The sequence below is a fragment of the Manis javanica genome, chromosome 1, assembly GCF_040802235.1.
Source record: "Manis javanica isolate MJ-LG chromosome 1, MJ_LKY, whole genome shotgun sequence".
Lineage (NCBI taxonomy): Eukaryota > Metazoa > Chordata > Mammalia > Pholidota > Manidae > Manis > Manis javanica.
Genome location: NC_133156.1, coordinates 206,606,574 through 206,621,608, shown reverse-complemented (window position 1 = coordinate 206,621,608; position 15,035 = coordinate 206,606,574).

Here is a 15,035-nt window from a genome sequence, read left to right as displayed (position 1 = left end):
GGCCATCAGGTGAGAATTTGGGGATCAACAGAGGTGAGGCTCAGAACCTCACCCCCCCTGCTTTGAGAGAAATCTTCTGCATCCGTGGATGTTTTGCTGCCCTTGTCTAGCCTGGATTAATACTTAGTCCATAGGCACACACCTGATCATCTGATCATCTACATTTGCCCTCTTACAGCACTAAACTATGTTTTCTACCTTTATCTTGCATCTACCTACCACTTCAGCATTTTATTAAAAATAAAAATAATAATAATAATAAAGGGAGAAATGTGGGATCAACATATAAATCAAGTACAAAAATCAAACGAATATTCATATTTGACCTGATTGTTTATAGTTCATAATGCATGATCAAAACTGAAAGTTTCTGTGATGAATGCCCTTGTACTGTTCACCATGTAAGAATTTATTCACTATGTAAGAATTCGTTCACCATTTAAGAACTTGTTCGTTATGCTTCAGAAGATTGGAGACTGACGAGAATTAGGCTTGAGATGGATTAATGATTGTACATTGAGCATTGACCCCCCATACTGAATTTTATTGTTGTTAACAACCATTTGATCAATAAATATGAGAGATGCCCTCTCAAAAAAAAAAAAAAGAAGGCTCCAAGAGGAAGATCACCTACTAATGAGTAGCAGTAAGAATGGTGTCAGACTTCTCCTCAGCAACACTAGATGCCAGAAGATAATGGAGTAATAATGTCTTCAAAATTCTGAGGGAAAATTATTTTCAGTTTAAAATACTATATGTAAACTATCAGTCAAATGAAGACAACGTAAGGGTTTATAAACAAACAATAATGCAGAAAGTTTACCTCCAACCTGCTCTTTCTGAGGAAGTTACTTGAGGCTATATGTCAGTAAAAATAGGACATAAGATAGACGACAGAAGAAAATCTGGGATCTAACCTGAGAGAGCAGTAAAGAGAAGTCTCGAGATGACAGTTGTGCAGCAGCAGGCTCAGCAACCAGCCACATAGGAGAGGCCTCCAAGAAAGAGAGGGAAGGCCGTTCTCAAGAGATTAGATAATTGATAGATTTAAAATAAGAATATGATAACAGCAAGTAAGCAAGAAAAAAAGGCAACTGGAAATTCTGGAGGGTGGGGGGAAATTGATAAAAAAGGCAAGATCTGAATATGAAGCAAAGTAAAATCGACATGAGATTAAGCTGGTGATAAAGTGTAAGGAATGTGAATCCATTTGACTTGATGCTAAAAGCATCTTGGAGAGGCTAAGAGATCATAACACTGACTTGAGTGGGATGTGTAATCCTAACATTATTACTCCTATTAAATAAGAATTACACAATTATAGCAACAGCAAATATCAGTTTCCCATTTTGAGTCAACCTTTAGACAAAGCTTGGAAGACTGGGTTGTGTAGCAGAACACAATATAAAATTTAACCTTATTCATGTGAAACTATGAGGATAGTAGCAGAAGTTGAGACATGGAAAGGGAAAGAAAAGTAGAGGAAGGATAGGATGTTAGTAATAATGTGTGAACTTAGGAAGTAAGCAAGAGGCATGTTGGAAGTTGGTGGGCCAATAAATACAGGTTTAAACATTTCGTGAAAGTTACAAAGGCACACACTAGAAAAAATGGAATATAATATAAATATTGAAATTCTTTCACACTGAGAATTCCACAGATAATGACAAGTTGGTAAATGAAGAATAGAGATATAAGCACATTAGATGTATAATGTATGTTATGCTATATATTAGATGAGGGATCCACCTAAGATTGCCAAATAAAATACAATTATTATGGGATATTCTGGACATATGATTACTTATCTGAAATTTGTATTTGACAGAGCATCCTGTATTTCTACCCTTTAACTCTGGCAACCATAAATCCATCAGAAGAACTAAAAATCAAACAGATCAAAGAAGCTGCCTCTGAGCAGTGGACTGACAGTGGGAAAAGCTGTAGCATTTTTATCATAAGCCACTATGTACGATTTGGTCTACAACCACATGTGTATATTATTTTAATAAGAATAAAAATGTTTTGAATGTGTTTAATGCATATAGTAAATAAATCCCTTATTCTGAATATACAGGAAGAGGCATGTACTTTTATTATTAACAAATCAGCTTTGTCCTACCCCACTGAATAATTTTAAGCAAGTATTTAAGGAATATTGGTTTGAGATATTCATAGTATAAATATTGTGGATATTCATATTGTAAACCTGTTAGACACCTACAGGTCTTGGGTATTTGGACCAAGTATGTGCCAGATGCTGTGGGTTCCTGAGCAATAGGAAGTTGGAAGTTAGTTGAAGAGGCAACATATATATCATGTGTAAAACAGCAAACCCTCTAAGGGGGACTAGCTTCCATTACTAGAAGCCAAATAATTAGAAAAGAAAAGGTGGTAGTAGGTGTTAAATTATGACATGGGCTCAGCTGAGGGAAAAGACTAAAGGCAGGGCAGGGAGGTGGGGTTCAAAGGAGGAGTGGGGTTTGGAAAAGGAAGAGGCTTGCACACATAGTCTCTGTTTTACTACAATGAGTATCACCTCACGCTGGTCAGAATGAGGAGTATCAAAAAGACAAGAAATAACAGATGTTGGCAAGGATGTGGAGGAAAGGGAATCCTCATGCAGTGTTGATGAGAATGTAAATTGGTGCCAACAGTATGGAAGTTCCTAAAAAAAAATTAAACTAGAACTACCATATCATCCAGCAATTCCTCTTCTGGGTATTTATCCAAAGAAAACAAAAACACTCATTTAAAAGATACATGTGCATGTCTATGTTTACTGAAACATTATTTACGAGAGCCAAAGTCTGGAAGCAACCTAAGTATCTATTGGTAGATGAAAGCATAAATTGTGGGACATGTAACACAGTGGAATTTTACTCAGCCATAAAAAAGAAGGAAATCTTGCCATATGCATCATGGATGGACCTAAAGGGTACTATGCTAAGTGAAATACACCAGGCAGAGAAAAGCAAATACCATGTGATTTCGCTTATATAAGAAATCTAAAAAACAAAACAGACTCATAAATACAGAGAACAAACTGGCCATTGCCAGAGGGGAGTAGGGGGTGGGCAAAATAGGTGAAGATTAAGAGGTACAAACTTCCAACTTATAAAATAAATCAGTCATGAGGACATAAAGTACAACACAGGGAATATAGTCAATCATATTGTATTAACTTAGTATGCTGACAGGTGGTAACTAGACTTATGGTGAGTATTTTATAACATATAGAAGTGTTGAATCACTATGTTGTGCATCTGAAACTAATATAATCTTGATGTCAATTATACTTCAATAAAAAATTAAACAAAATCTCTGTTTAAACTGCACCTTAGCAAAAGAGCAGCTGTGTGCCCCCACACACCTCCATATGCACCCCAAGATGCATTTCTTTTTCTTTGGGTCCCAAACCTTAGGAGGGCTGCTCAATCCATAGTTAAATTCCAAGAACCCTTTCAAAGTGATTAAGCAATGGTCAACAGGCAATTGGCAGCCACTGCTCTCATTGGGTTGACTATATCCAATTGGCAGGCTGAGAGGACAGGGTTATGCCTTCAGGAGAAGTCCCTTCCTCCATCAGCTAATGCAAAGTGCTGACTTTGTTTCGAACCTGATTTGTGAAACCATCTGTAAACATCCATTTATAAGACACACGAGGAAATTTGGGCACTGGCTCAGTGTTGGAGATATTAAGAAATTACTGTCAAATTTTTTATGTGATAATGGCATAATGGTTATGTTTTTAAAAGAGTTTTTAGGATATATATTCTGAAATATTTATAGCTGAAATAATATGGTATGTGGGATTTGTTTCGGTGTAATGTAATATGGGCTGGGGGTGTAGGGAAGGGTGAAACAATAGTGGCTGTGAATTGATAATGGTTGAGCTGGATGTCAGGCACATGGGAGTTCACTCTTCTACTTTAGTATATGCTTAAATTTTTCAATAATAAAATTCTTTGATTAATATTCCTTGCTTTCTATAGATAACAATACCTTAGACTTATTTAACCTGTCTGGCTTACATTTAACCAAATAACTCCTTTGATCCCTAAAATACGCCAGCTGGACAGTTGGAAAATTTTGCTCTTGAGGAAACAGAAAAGGACAGAGGTCTGTAGAGGCCTTGACTTGGAGAAATGATCTCCCCTCCTTTCTCGAAAGTTTAGTTAACTCTCAGAAGTAAAGCCACCTTACTCGCAGCTTGAAAAATAGTTTGCCTTTTTGAGTTCTCAGAAATAAGTACCTCCAGCACCCTGTGTATTCATTTATTCCTCATATAACTGTTGAGCATCTATTTGTCACATCTTCGTGGAGCTACTGTGGGGAGGAGACCAGGCACATTTCCTACTTCAAGTGCCTCAGATTACTTTCCAAAATCAGATGGTATGTTTCTCCTTAAGTTTTAAGACCCTTTACTGGAAACTCCCTAAACTAACAAGGTAGAAACCACAGGTGGGGAATACCAGCAATGTCCTAACAATACCCAAGCGCTTTCTGGCCCATCCCCAAAGGCCAAATCGTAGGCCTCAGATCACTGCAACAACTTTTGGGGAAAGAGCCAACAGAATCTTTATTTGGGACCTGAGCATCTTCCCCATGGCCTTTGCTAGAGTCCCCCAAACCAGAAGCCAGTGCACCCCCTAAGCCTGCCTCTGTCTTCACGTGGCAGCATCCCCATCATTCACAGGCAGCCAATGTGCCAACACCTGGAACCAGGCAACCTGACGAGCAGCTGACTCCCACTGCAATGGCCCCAGCTTCCCCGTCAGCCACTCTCTCTTCCCTACCATGCCAGACTCTCTCCTTCCTCAACTAGGTTGCCCACTGCCCACCCCCTCAAGCACTCCAGGTGTCACTCTTCCTTGCACAGCTTTCTGTCAGCCAGGCATTTGGTGGTTCCCATCAACATTCAGACTCATGTCCCTCCCATCCTTTCTTCTCCCCATGGGGCTGAAACCACCATTGCTGAGGTCTAGGGATCTCTACTGTGAAGAGGACCTACCTGTGGTGGACTGAATGGGGAGGCAGCCATTTTTCTTCTTTGGCCTTCCCCAGCTTGCTTTCCTGCAGCCCTTCTGACTGGCCCCTCTTCCCTTTCTAGTTGTCTTCCAGTGTCAGTACCTCCTCTCTGTTCCTTAGGCTGGCCAAGTGTCCTGTCTCCTCAAAACTCACTCCAGAAGATCCTCGGATGTCTGAGGGGCTGGCTCAGAGTCCTCCCCATCTGGTGGGCTCTGCCCCTCTTCCCAGCCTTGCTCGTGTCTTCCTTCACCTTAGCTGAGACCAACTCACCGGGTGGGGACAGTCGCCTCGAAGGCAGGGCTTGCCCACTGTTTATTCTTCTCTTCCTGGATTCTGCATCTTAAATTTGAGAAGGGTTTATTGAGCATTACCCTATGCCAGGAACTATGCTAAATATTTTTATGCATAAATTCCTTTAATTTGCCTAATGATGAGATGAGCACCATTATTTTAGGTTGGAGATGTTACAGAGCTTGCCTGGAATGGTAAAGCCAATATTCAAGCTAGCCAGTGTGTCTCTCCAGAGAAAACTGAAGGCTGAGTAGCAGTTATGTACAGAACCACCACTGGGCACTAGGAGATCCAAGCTGTACTTTCAGCACTGCCATGAAACAGATGTGTGATAGTGCAAAAATCACTTAACCTCTTGGGGCCTTACTTATATCATCTTAAAAATGTGGGTAAGTCCTATACTGCTGGTGGGAATGTAAATTAATTCAACCATTGTGGAAAGTAGTATGGAGGTTCATCAAAATGCTCAAAACAGACTTACCATTTGACACAGGAATTCCACTCCTAGGAATTTACCCTAAGAACGCAGCAATCAAGTTTGAGAAGACAGATGCACCCCCATGTTTATCGCAGCACTATTTACAATAGCCAAGAATTGAAAGCAACCTAAATGTCCATCAGTAGATGAATGGATAAAGAAGATGTGGTACATATCACAATGGAATACTACTCAGCCATAAGAAGAGGGCAAATCCTACCATTTGCAGCAACATGGATGGACCTGTAGGGTATTATGCTCAGTGAAATAAGCCAAGCGGAGAAAGAGAAACACCAAATGATTTCACTCATCTGTACAGTATAAGAAAAAAGGAAAAACTGAAGAAACAAAACAGCAGCGGAATCACAGAACCCAAGAATGGACTAACAGGTACCAAAGGGAAAGGGACTGGGGAGGATGGTTGGGTAGGGAGGGATGGGGGGGGGAGAAGAAGTGGGGTATTAAGATTAGCATGCATGTCGGGGGGAGGGAGAAAGGGGAGGGCTGTACAACACAGAGAAGACAAGTAGTAATTCTATATCATTTTGCTATGCTGATAGACAGTGACTGTAAAGTGGTTTATAGGGGGGACCTGGTATAGCGGAGAGCCTAGTAAACATAATATTCTTTATGTAAGTGTAGATTAATGATAAAAAAGAAAGAAAGAAAAGGGGGATTACTCCCTGATAGGATAAAACTAACTGTAAATCAACAATTAATGCATGCTTGAAATATCCTTAATTTTGATCACTTAAAGGGTGACAGATGATCGGCTATGGAGGTACATTTTTCTGATAATATTCCTTTCTCTTAAAAAAAAAAAAGCAGTTCCTGTGTGGTGACCTCCAATGAGTTCTACACAGTGGTATAGAGGGCTTATCAAAGTGTGGGCAAAGAGTCGTTTGTGTTTATACAGAGGATCAAAGCCTTATTTGGCTACCCAGAAAATGAACTAAGTTACGATATGAAGAAGAACTTCCAACATCAGCACTCTCTGGAAGAGTCATACCAGAAGATGATCATCAAAAAACCTCAACAAAGATCCAGGCGATGCTGCAGTTGTAGCTACATTCATCCCACAAGTTCCTGGACTTGCCATTGGAATGAAGAAGGAGATATCTAAGCTGGCCTGTGCATACAGTAAAACAACAAATTTGACTGGATCTATACTGTTGGAACTCAACCAAGAATTAGGAGAAGTGCAAGTTGTAGTGCTCCAAAATCTTATGACTACAGACTATCTACTGTTAAAAGAACATATGGGATGTGAACAGTCCCCAGGAATGGGTTGTTTTAATTTGTCTGATTTCTATCAGACTGGTCAAGTTCAGTTGGACAATATCCACCATATCATAGATAAGTTTTCACAAATGCCTAGGGTGCCTAACTGGTTTTCTTGGTTTCACTGGAGATGGCTGGTAATTATAGGTCTGCTTTAGCTATGTAACTGTATTCCTATTATATTAATGTGTGTACGCAATTTAATTAGTAGTTTAAAACCTATACATGCTTAAGTTACTCTACAAGAAGATATGTCAAAGAAATAATCAATCTTCCCTTGTTATCTTCTGTCTGCTACTCCTAAAGCTTTTCTTCTTCCTCCTAATTACAACACTTAAATAGAATTCGTGCCTCGTATCAAATTTACCGAGTATCATAATTCTTCCAAGTGGTAAAAGATACCTCAAGACAAATACTGGGCATAAAAGCCACAGGGCATAAATCTGCAAAGAAGTAAAGAGCTAACCTTTTCAAACAATATGGCTTCTCTCTCACTTACCAACTTTATATTTCCCTGTATGGCCCCAGAAGATGACTGGTTAGCCAGAGACAGGTAAGATTCCTCAAGGGAGGAACAACCTAAGACAGGCACAGTTCCAGGGGGGCCATCAGGTGAGAAATTGGGGATCAACAGAGGTGAGGCTTAGAACCTCACCCCCCCTGTTTTGAGAGAAATCTTCTGCATCTGTGGATGTTTTATTGCCCTTGTCTAGGTTGGATTAACACTTAGTCTACAGACACACACCTGATCATCTAAATTTGCTCTCTTACAGCACTAAACTATGTTTTCTACCTTTATCTTGCATCTACCTACCACTTCAGCATTTTATTAAAAATAATAGTAATAATAATAATAATAATAATAAGGGAGAAATGTGGGATTCACATATAAATCAAGTATAAAAAGCAAACGAATATTCATATTGGACCTGATTGTTTATAGTTCATAATGTGTGATCAAAACTGAAAGTTTCTGTGATGACTGCCCTTGTACTGTTCACCATGTAAGAACTTATTCACTATGTAAGAACTTGTTCACCATGTAAGAACTTGTTCGTTATGCTTCAGAAGATTGGAGACTGACAAGAATTAGGCTTGGGGTGAATTAATGATTGTACATTGAGCATTGAGTCCCCTATACAGAATTTTATTGTTGTTAACAACCATTTGATCAATAAATATGAGAGATGCCCTCTCAAAAAAAAAAATGTGGATAAGGGAGGTAGGGATAATAAAGACATGCTTTTGTGAGCAGCTATATAACTCAGTGGTTAAGTATGTGGATTCCAGTGCCAGGTTGCCTGGGTTCAAATGATAGTTCTTCTATTTGTGAATTTTGTGACCAAATGACCTCATATCTCAGTTTCCTCACCTGTAAAATTTATGATAATAATGGTATCTATCTCACAAAAGTAGGCTGACAACTAATTGGTACATATTAAGTACTTAGAGCACTGTCTAGCATGTAGTAACATAAGCCATCATTAATATCATTTTATAATTATAATTAATGGTCTCTTCCATCAAAATTCTATTATTTTAAAATGCAGTAGAACTTTGTGCACCATTGTTAATATAGCCAAGATTTTCATGTTTAGCAATTAGGAGGTAAAGGCACTTAATAACAAGAAAAAAATTGTTTTTTTAATTTTATTTTTTCCCCATTTGTATAGTGATTCACTCCTTTCAAAACACATGCACATACAGTCCTAGTTAGGACTTCATTACTCTGGTAAAATTTAATAAAACTATGCATTTGAACAGCTCTTCACAATGATGAATGCATTTGAACTCATGTCAGTTCATTTTGGCCACACCCCACACTGAGAGGCAGGTGATCACCAATCAGAGATGGGGAACCTCTGCTCAGAGGTAACAGGTGACTTGCTCAAGGTTATATGGGTAGTGGAACAAGCAATGAAACTGAGAGATCCTAATTCCCAGTCTAGAAATCTTTCCAGAAAGAAATCTTTCTGAATTCTGCAATTTATGCTTATACATATGTTGGGCCTCCACAGTCCTGAACCTGAACCTGATCTTGGTGTGGAATCCTCCTGGTGGCAAAACGATCTCTTCGGTAACCAAGGCCATAACATGTCTTTACAGTAGAATCCCAGTCTCCATGAGATTGCGGGTATCTGGGATCACTGCTTCCTCACAGAGAGTGAAAAAGTTGAGAACCCTGGAGTCAGAGAGAGCCCAGTGCTTGTCCGCACTCTGGCATTTGACTAACCATGACCTTGGGAAAATCATTTAAAATTCTCTCAGCCATCCTCGAAAATGGAGATAAGCATAATTACCTTGTAGGCAAGCTGTTGGAATTGGCAACTGCACATGGAGGCATCAAGTGGGCATTCAATAAATGGTAGTTTAAAAAAAAAAGCTCTTCCCTCTGATGGTCACAGAACCAGCTTCTGGTTTCACTTCTGTTTTTCCAGGATGCCGGCTTACAGAAAGCAGACAGGTGACTTTAAGTCATGAAACATATATTCTCACCTTGGGCACCTGCTGTTTTTAATGACTGAATTTTCCCTCCTGATACAGCCATCATTTAGCAGATACGGTGCTAGTTATTAATTTAAAAACATGCTCAGCCTGTGCTTACAGAAACTGCCATTTCCCCCCTCGGGAATGAGTTTTTAGTTATGTTTTTAAAATTAGCTGGCACTTGAATTTCATTTTCCATCCAAGCTTCCTGTTATCTGTAAGGTCACAGAAGCACGTAGGCTGCGGACAGTCCAATCCCAGATATTAGGCTCTTGGAATTAAAAGCTGAAATAAGTAAATAAAGAGAATGCTTAGGGATTTCTCAGACCAGAAAGCGGGTCCCCAGCGAGCTGCGCCAGCCAGGTTTCCTCCGTAAGTGGCTCTTCCCTTACATTTTGAGGGGAAGGCTGAGGAAGAGGAGGAGGAAGAGAAGGAGAAAGGCCTGTGACCTATATATCTTCAAGGTCTGTTTCTTCTCCGCTCAGCAACAGCGAAGAATCAGAATGTATTCTGGAGGAAGAAGAAAAAACCCACGTGCTGATTGTCCCTTTAAGCCATTCCAATCACAGGCTCGCAGTTAAAATAATGCTCACCTACTGCGCTTCCAACTGGGCCATCTACCTTTTTCGCTGGCTGGGTCATGCCCAGTCAAGCCTGATGAGGCTGCCACAGGCCCCCGCGAGCTCTGCGACAGGCCGGGCTACACCTGTTTATCACCAAGTCACTTCATTTCCCTTCCCCTCCTCCCTGCTTGAAAAGGAGCATTAATTAAACCGGTAAACAAGCCGGCTCCCATTCTAAATCTGAGCTGCAGGCAACGGAGAGATAACTTGGGCTCCGGAGAAGAGGGATTTTCAGTTAATTTATGGAATCCACCGTCACTCTCTCTCCGAGCAGCCAGCTCCCCGCTTAACGGGGAAATTGAAGCAGACAGCCTTTGTCTAAACACTTCTTTTGCCCAGAATATCTTAATTTTTCTATTTGAATGTTTAATAAGGTTTGGGGTGCTGCTGCTTTTTAAAATTTTAATGGTGCAGACGTTTGGGTGTTACCACTTGGCTGGTGACTACAGGGCGTCCGTCCCCCTGGGGCGTGGAGGGCAGGACTCGTTTTCTGAAGCTGAGCTCCGACAGCCGGCGAGAGAAGGAGGCTGGGGCTGGGGGAAGTTTTTATGGGGGTTCCCCGAAGTTAGGGCAGCCCAGAAACGCTTTACCCACAGGCACCACCATTCCCTCTTAAGTCCCCTTCGCCGTCGGTGCCTGGGGAACACGGCCCAGGCCTCCCGGAGCCCCGGGCTGTGCCCGACCACCTGGCGCGCGGGCCACGAGGCATGTTGGGGGATCCCTCTCCCCCGAAGGGCTCAGCCACCGTTCATTTCGGCCGCTGCTGCGGAAACCCCGCGCCGCCTTATCTAATTTCTCCAAGGGGGCTGTGTATGTGGCTTTTTTCCCAACTGATATATGGAATTCCTCAGTTTAAGTGGGAATCACATCGAAATTGTAGTTTTCATAAGCCTATAGACAGTCCAAGAAAAACCCCCCTGTAAATCTTTGTCATTTCTTATGTAAACCTTCGTAAAAAACACAGTTATGTCTTATACATATTTCAAGTCATCCTGCTTTTCCAGGTGGCATATCCAGTAATCATGTTGACAAATTAATGGTAGAGAATTAGTTGTACATTAAAGATTTAAATTATATTATGCAGCACATTGTCATAAAATGATATAAAACAATAGGAAAATAAATGTAAATTAATTCAAGTTACTGACATGTAAAAAACCAGACTGACATCTGTACACTCAGCGGCGTGCTCAGCAGCGGGGGCGCAGCACGGAACGCCGACGGCCCTGCGCCAGCAGTGGGAAGGGCCCGCACCGGGCTGCGGGGAGCGCTGGGGCGCGGGGCTCGGCGCGCCAAGGGTTAAGTGGCGCCGATCGCGGTCCTCCCCTGCCTCTCTGTGTGCTGATTTTCAGGCCCACCGAGCCGACCGAGAAAGTTTTCAATTCGACGACCCTGGAGCATTTCAGAGTCTGAGCTCCTTAGAAAGCTTCAGGGCCCCCGAGGGCCGACTTACAGGGAGGGGGCGGCTTCCCCGTTCGGGACACGCTAATTACTAGGATTCGGTTTCCCCCGTCTGAAGGAATGCATTACCTGCAGCAAAGGAGGCACGGCCTCTCAGGAAGGCCGGAGAGGAAGCTGAATGCCCCACTGAATTCCAGCCCCATCCCTAGGTTTATACCCACAACCCCAGCGCATGCTGAGAGACTAATCGCTTGGCCATTGTCAGGGCTGTTGTCCAATCAGCCCCTGAATAGCCAAACTTCACAATGCCGAGTATGAATTAGAGGGGAACAAATGTGGATGCAGACTTTTTTTGCAACAATACCTAACTGAGCCTTTCAGACAGGACAACGGATGCACAAAAGCTCGACGGAAATTGGAGTAACTTTTGGAGGCCCTTGTAGCTCCCGTCAATAAGCGTTAGCTCCATAATGGCGGCTTGGGACTCCTCTATCAACCCCCCCATTTCTCTGAGATGGATCAATTGTTCAGGGGGTGGGGGGAAATTGTCATAAAAATTGGGCATTTTTGTTGTCCTTGTCTTGGAAGCGGTGGCTTTCTGTTGAACGCGGCCAAATGGGTTTGTCTCCTTGTTATGGGAATTGTAGATCTGGTCATTATTTAGCCCACCGTAAAGTACTGACAATGTCCCCTCCCTCTGCCCACCCCCAAAAGAACAGAATAGCTTCTTGAGCTATACAAATGTCAGGTCTCTGTTTTAAAATTTAGCTTTGTTTACCCAACAGAATGGAATTCATTACTGTGTAAAAGTGGTTCCATTTTCTGATCTTTTTATTCAAAATGTTGAGAGTATCAAAAAGCTCATTTGAAGGTCGCAGGTTTATGTATCTATTCTCTTAAGTGTTTTAGAAATTCATATGGAGGACACAAAAGGTGGAAAATGTGAAAACATACTGTTCATTGTTTATCCTAACCTTGCCATGGTTATTAGATAAATGAGTGTAGGGGGAAAAATGGCATTAAAAGCCACTATGAACTGGGAATTTTTTTTCCCCTGAAGACTGTTAATTTTAGCCCTTGATCTGTAAAGGTCAATTTCTAATTCTTTTTACTGTGCATTTTATATAACTTCTGCATTTGAAGTCTATAAAAAGCTTTTGCAGACTTTTCATAATGTAAGTAGCAATTTATTTCATTACGGTTTGAATTTTTATGTAATTCCTATGGACATTTTGATGAAATTGTCAGGCTTAAAAGCTGTAGTGCTTTTCATTTGGGGGGGGTGTGGACTTTTTTTTTTTTTTTTTTTGCTCCTATCCATTCTTGCTGGATAATTTAAAATTAGTAAGATTAATCAGTTCAGTGATTTAAAAGACCACACTTTGGTTGAAACAAGGTCTGAGGCAGAATCATTTTATTTTATTTTTTTATTAGTAAATGATTTAAAAGGTCTTTTCAGCAAGTTATCTGAAGCCGATATTTAACTGTTACTTATTCCACTAATTTCTATCTTTTGTTAAAAGAACTTTCCAGCCTAAATCTCCTCGCTCTGTCCCATGCTAATTGCAGCTTACATTATATAAATGGCTTTGTAAAGAAAACTATAACTCTGAGCCTTGAAAGTTGGGTGTTTCTATTTGCTCAAACTTGATGCACTTGTTTGGAGAGGGTCATTGCAGGGAAAGCTGTGTAGCCTGTAAGAATGTCCTGGATAACAAGCTTAAACAGAACCTTTTGTTGTGCTTAGTATTCTCAGGACTCCAAAATGAGGCCTCCTTTTTCTAACTGCGGGCTGAAGTGGTTCATTACTGCTGTTTCCTCCGCCAGGCCAGGGCTCAGCCAGTCCCATTACTGAAGGTCTGTAACTTCCTTAAAAAGGAAGAAGGAAAACATGGCCCAGAAAGGTCTTGTTAGCACTTCCTATGTGAAATTAGCAGCTTTCTAAAAGGTACAACTCCAATTACCTCACATTGTGGAGGCGAGCACAAATTCAACAATACGCACAGCCTAGCAAGTGACATTCTGTCTTTCTAGAGTTACTTCCCTAATTAGGAATGAAGAAGCTCTATTCTGCTGAGTGCATCTATTTACAGTGGCCACAATGCTTTAACTTGAGCATCCTTCTCAAAGACCAGTGTTAAAAAACACAAGTGCTCTTTTCGCCGAGCAGGCTATGGTGAGGCGACACATTCCTAACGGTTACGCCCTCCGAAAAAAAAAAAGTGTAGCCGCTTTGGCAGGATTGTTAACACTTCAGGATTCGTTTTCCACAATAACGCCCCTGCCCAGAGAGCTCTGGGAATTACAGTGGACAATGGGGAGGCATTCTTAGGAGGGTCTAATGATGGAATAAAAAGAAAAATATTTATTGCTTTTGACAGTTCCACAAGGGGCAAAAATCCTTGTCGTGGCTAAAGTTTCCCTAGCTGTTGGAGGAAGGCGGCTCACGGGGACTCAAACAGTTCCACTTCCTTTGTTAGGAGGCTGAGTACCAGGGCCAAGCTGGGAAATTAAAGATTAAGTTCATTAAGGTAAGATAATTACGCGGAGGCATTGTTGTTGATCCAGGTGGAGCGATGAGGGCTGGGGGAGGAAGTCCATTTACATGTAGGGGCGACCCATTAAACAGGCTTAACAGATGTGCAACACAAATATGTTTATTCTTTGCCTGATGGCTGACCTATGTATGCTTTCACAGTTTCATTAGTCAACAGGCCCCTCCAAAAGGAAGGCCAGGACTCCCTGCCAGGAGCCAGGTGGAAGAGAAGGCAAAGAGACTCGGGAAAGGGGCCTGTGCTGTGGGCCCTCCTTTCCTCCAGCGTGCATCATCACGTCTAGTGCCTTTCTGTCCCAGGACCCACCCGACAGCGCCAGCCCTCCCTCGCTGGGTAGAGCGGACAATGCTATTCTCTGGGGTGTGTCTTTGGGACTTTCTGGACTCTGGCAGGAGATGTTTGGACCGAAGAGCATGTTCGGTGCCCTTTAAAAGAGGGCATTGCCCTCTCTTATCTCAGTAGAATCTGGTGATTTGAGTTTTCCAACAGGCAGTTTTATCAAACCCTTTCCTGCCCCAGTTATTTACCTCCTCAGAAACAGACAATTGTTTTTGAAATCTGGGCTGCCTGCCTTGCAGTTCATTCTTCTGAACAAAACAAAACAAAACAAAAAACACCCCCACCCATCCATCCTACACACACACATAGATACACCCTCTGTGCTGTGTTATTGCAAAGTGTGTCTGTCTTTGTTAGGAAGAGCTCCTCCCTGCCCCTCCCTAACTTGGAGACCCAGAAATACTGCAAACTTTAAAAAGAAAAATATGTCAGGCAGTATGGTGGAATTCTTGTGAGTATGGGGTCCATGCCTGTGGTCCTAAGGGAAGAAAGTAGAGAGGGAGATGCTCAGACTTTGGTCAGATGGCTGCGAATATGTCTGGTGCAGTG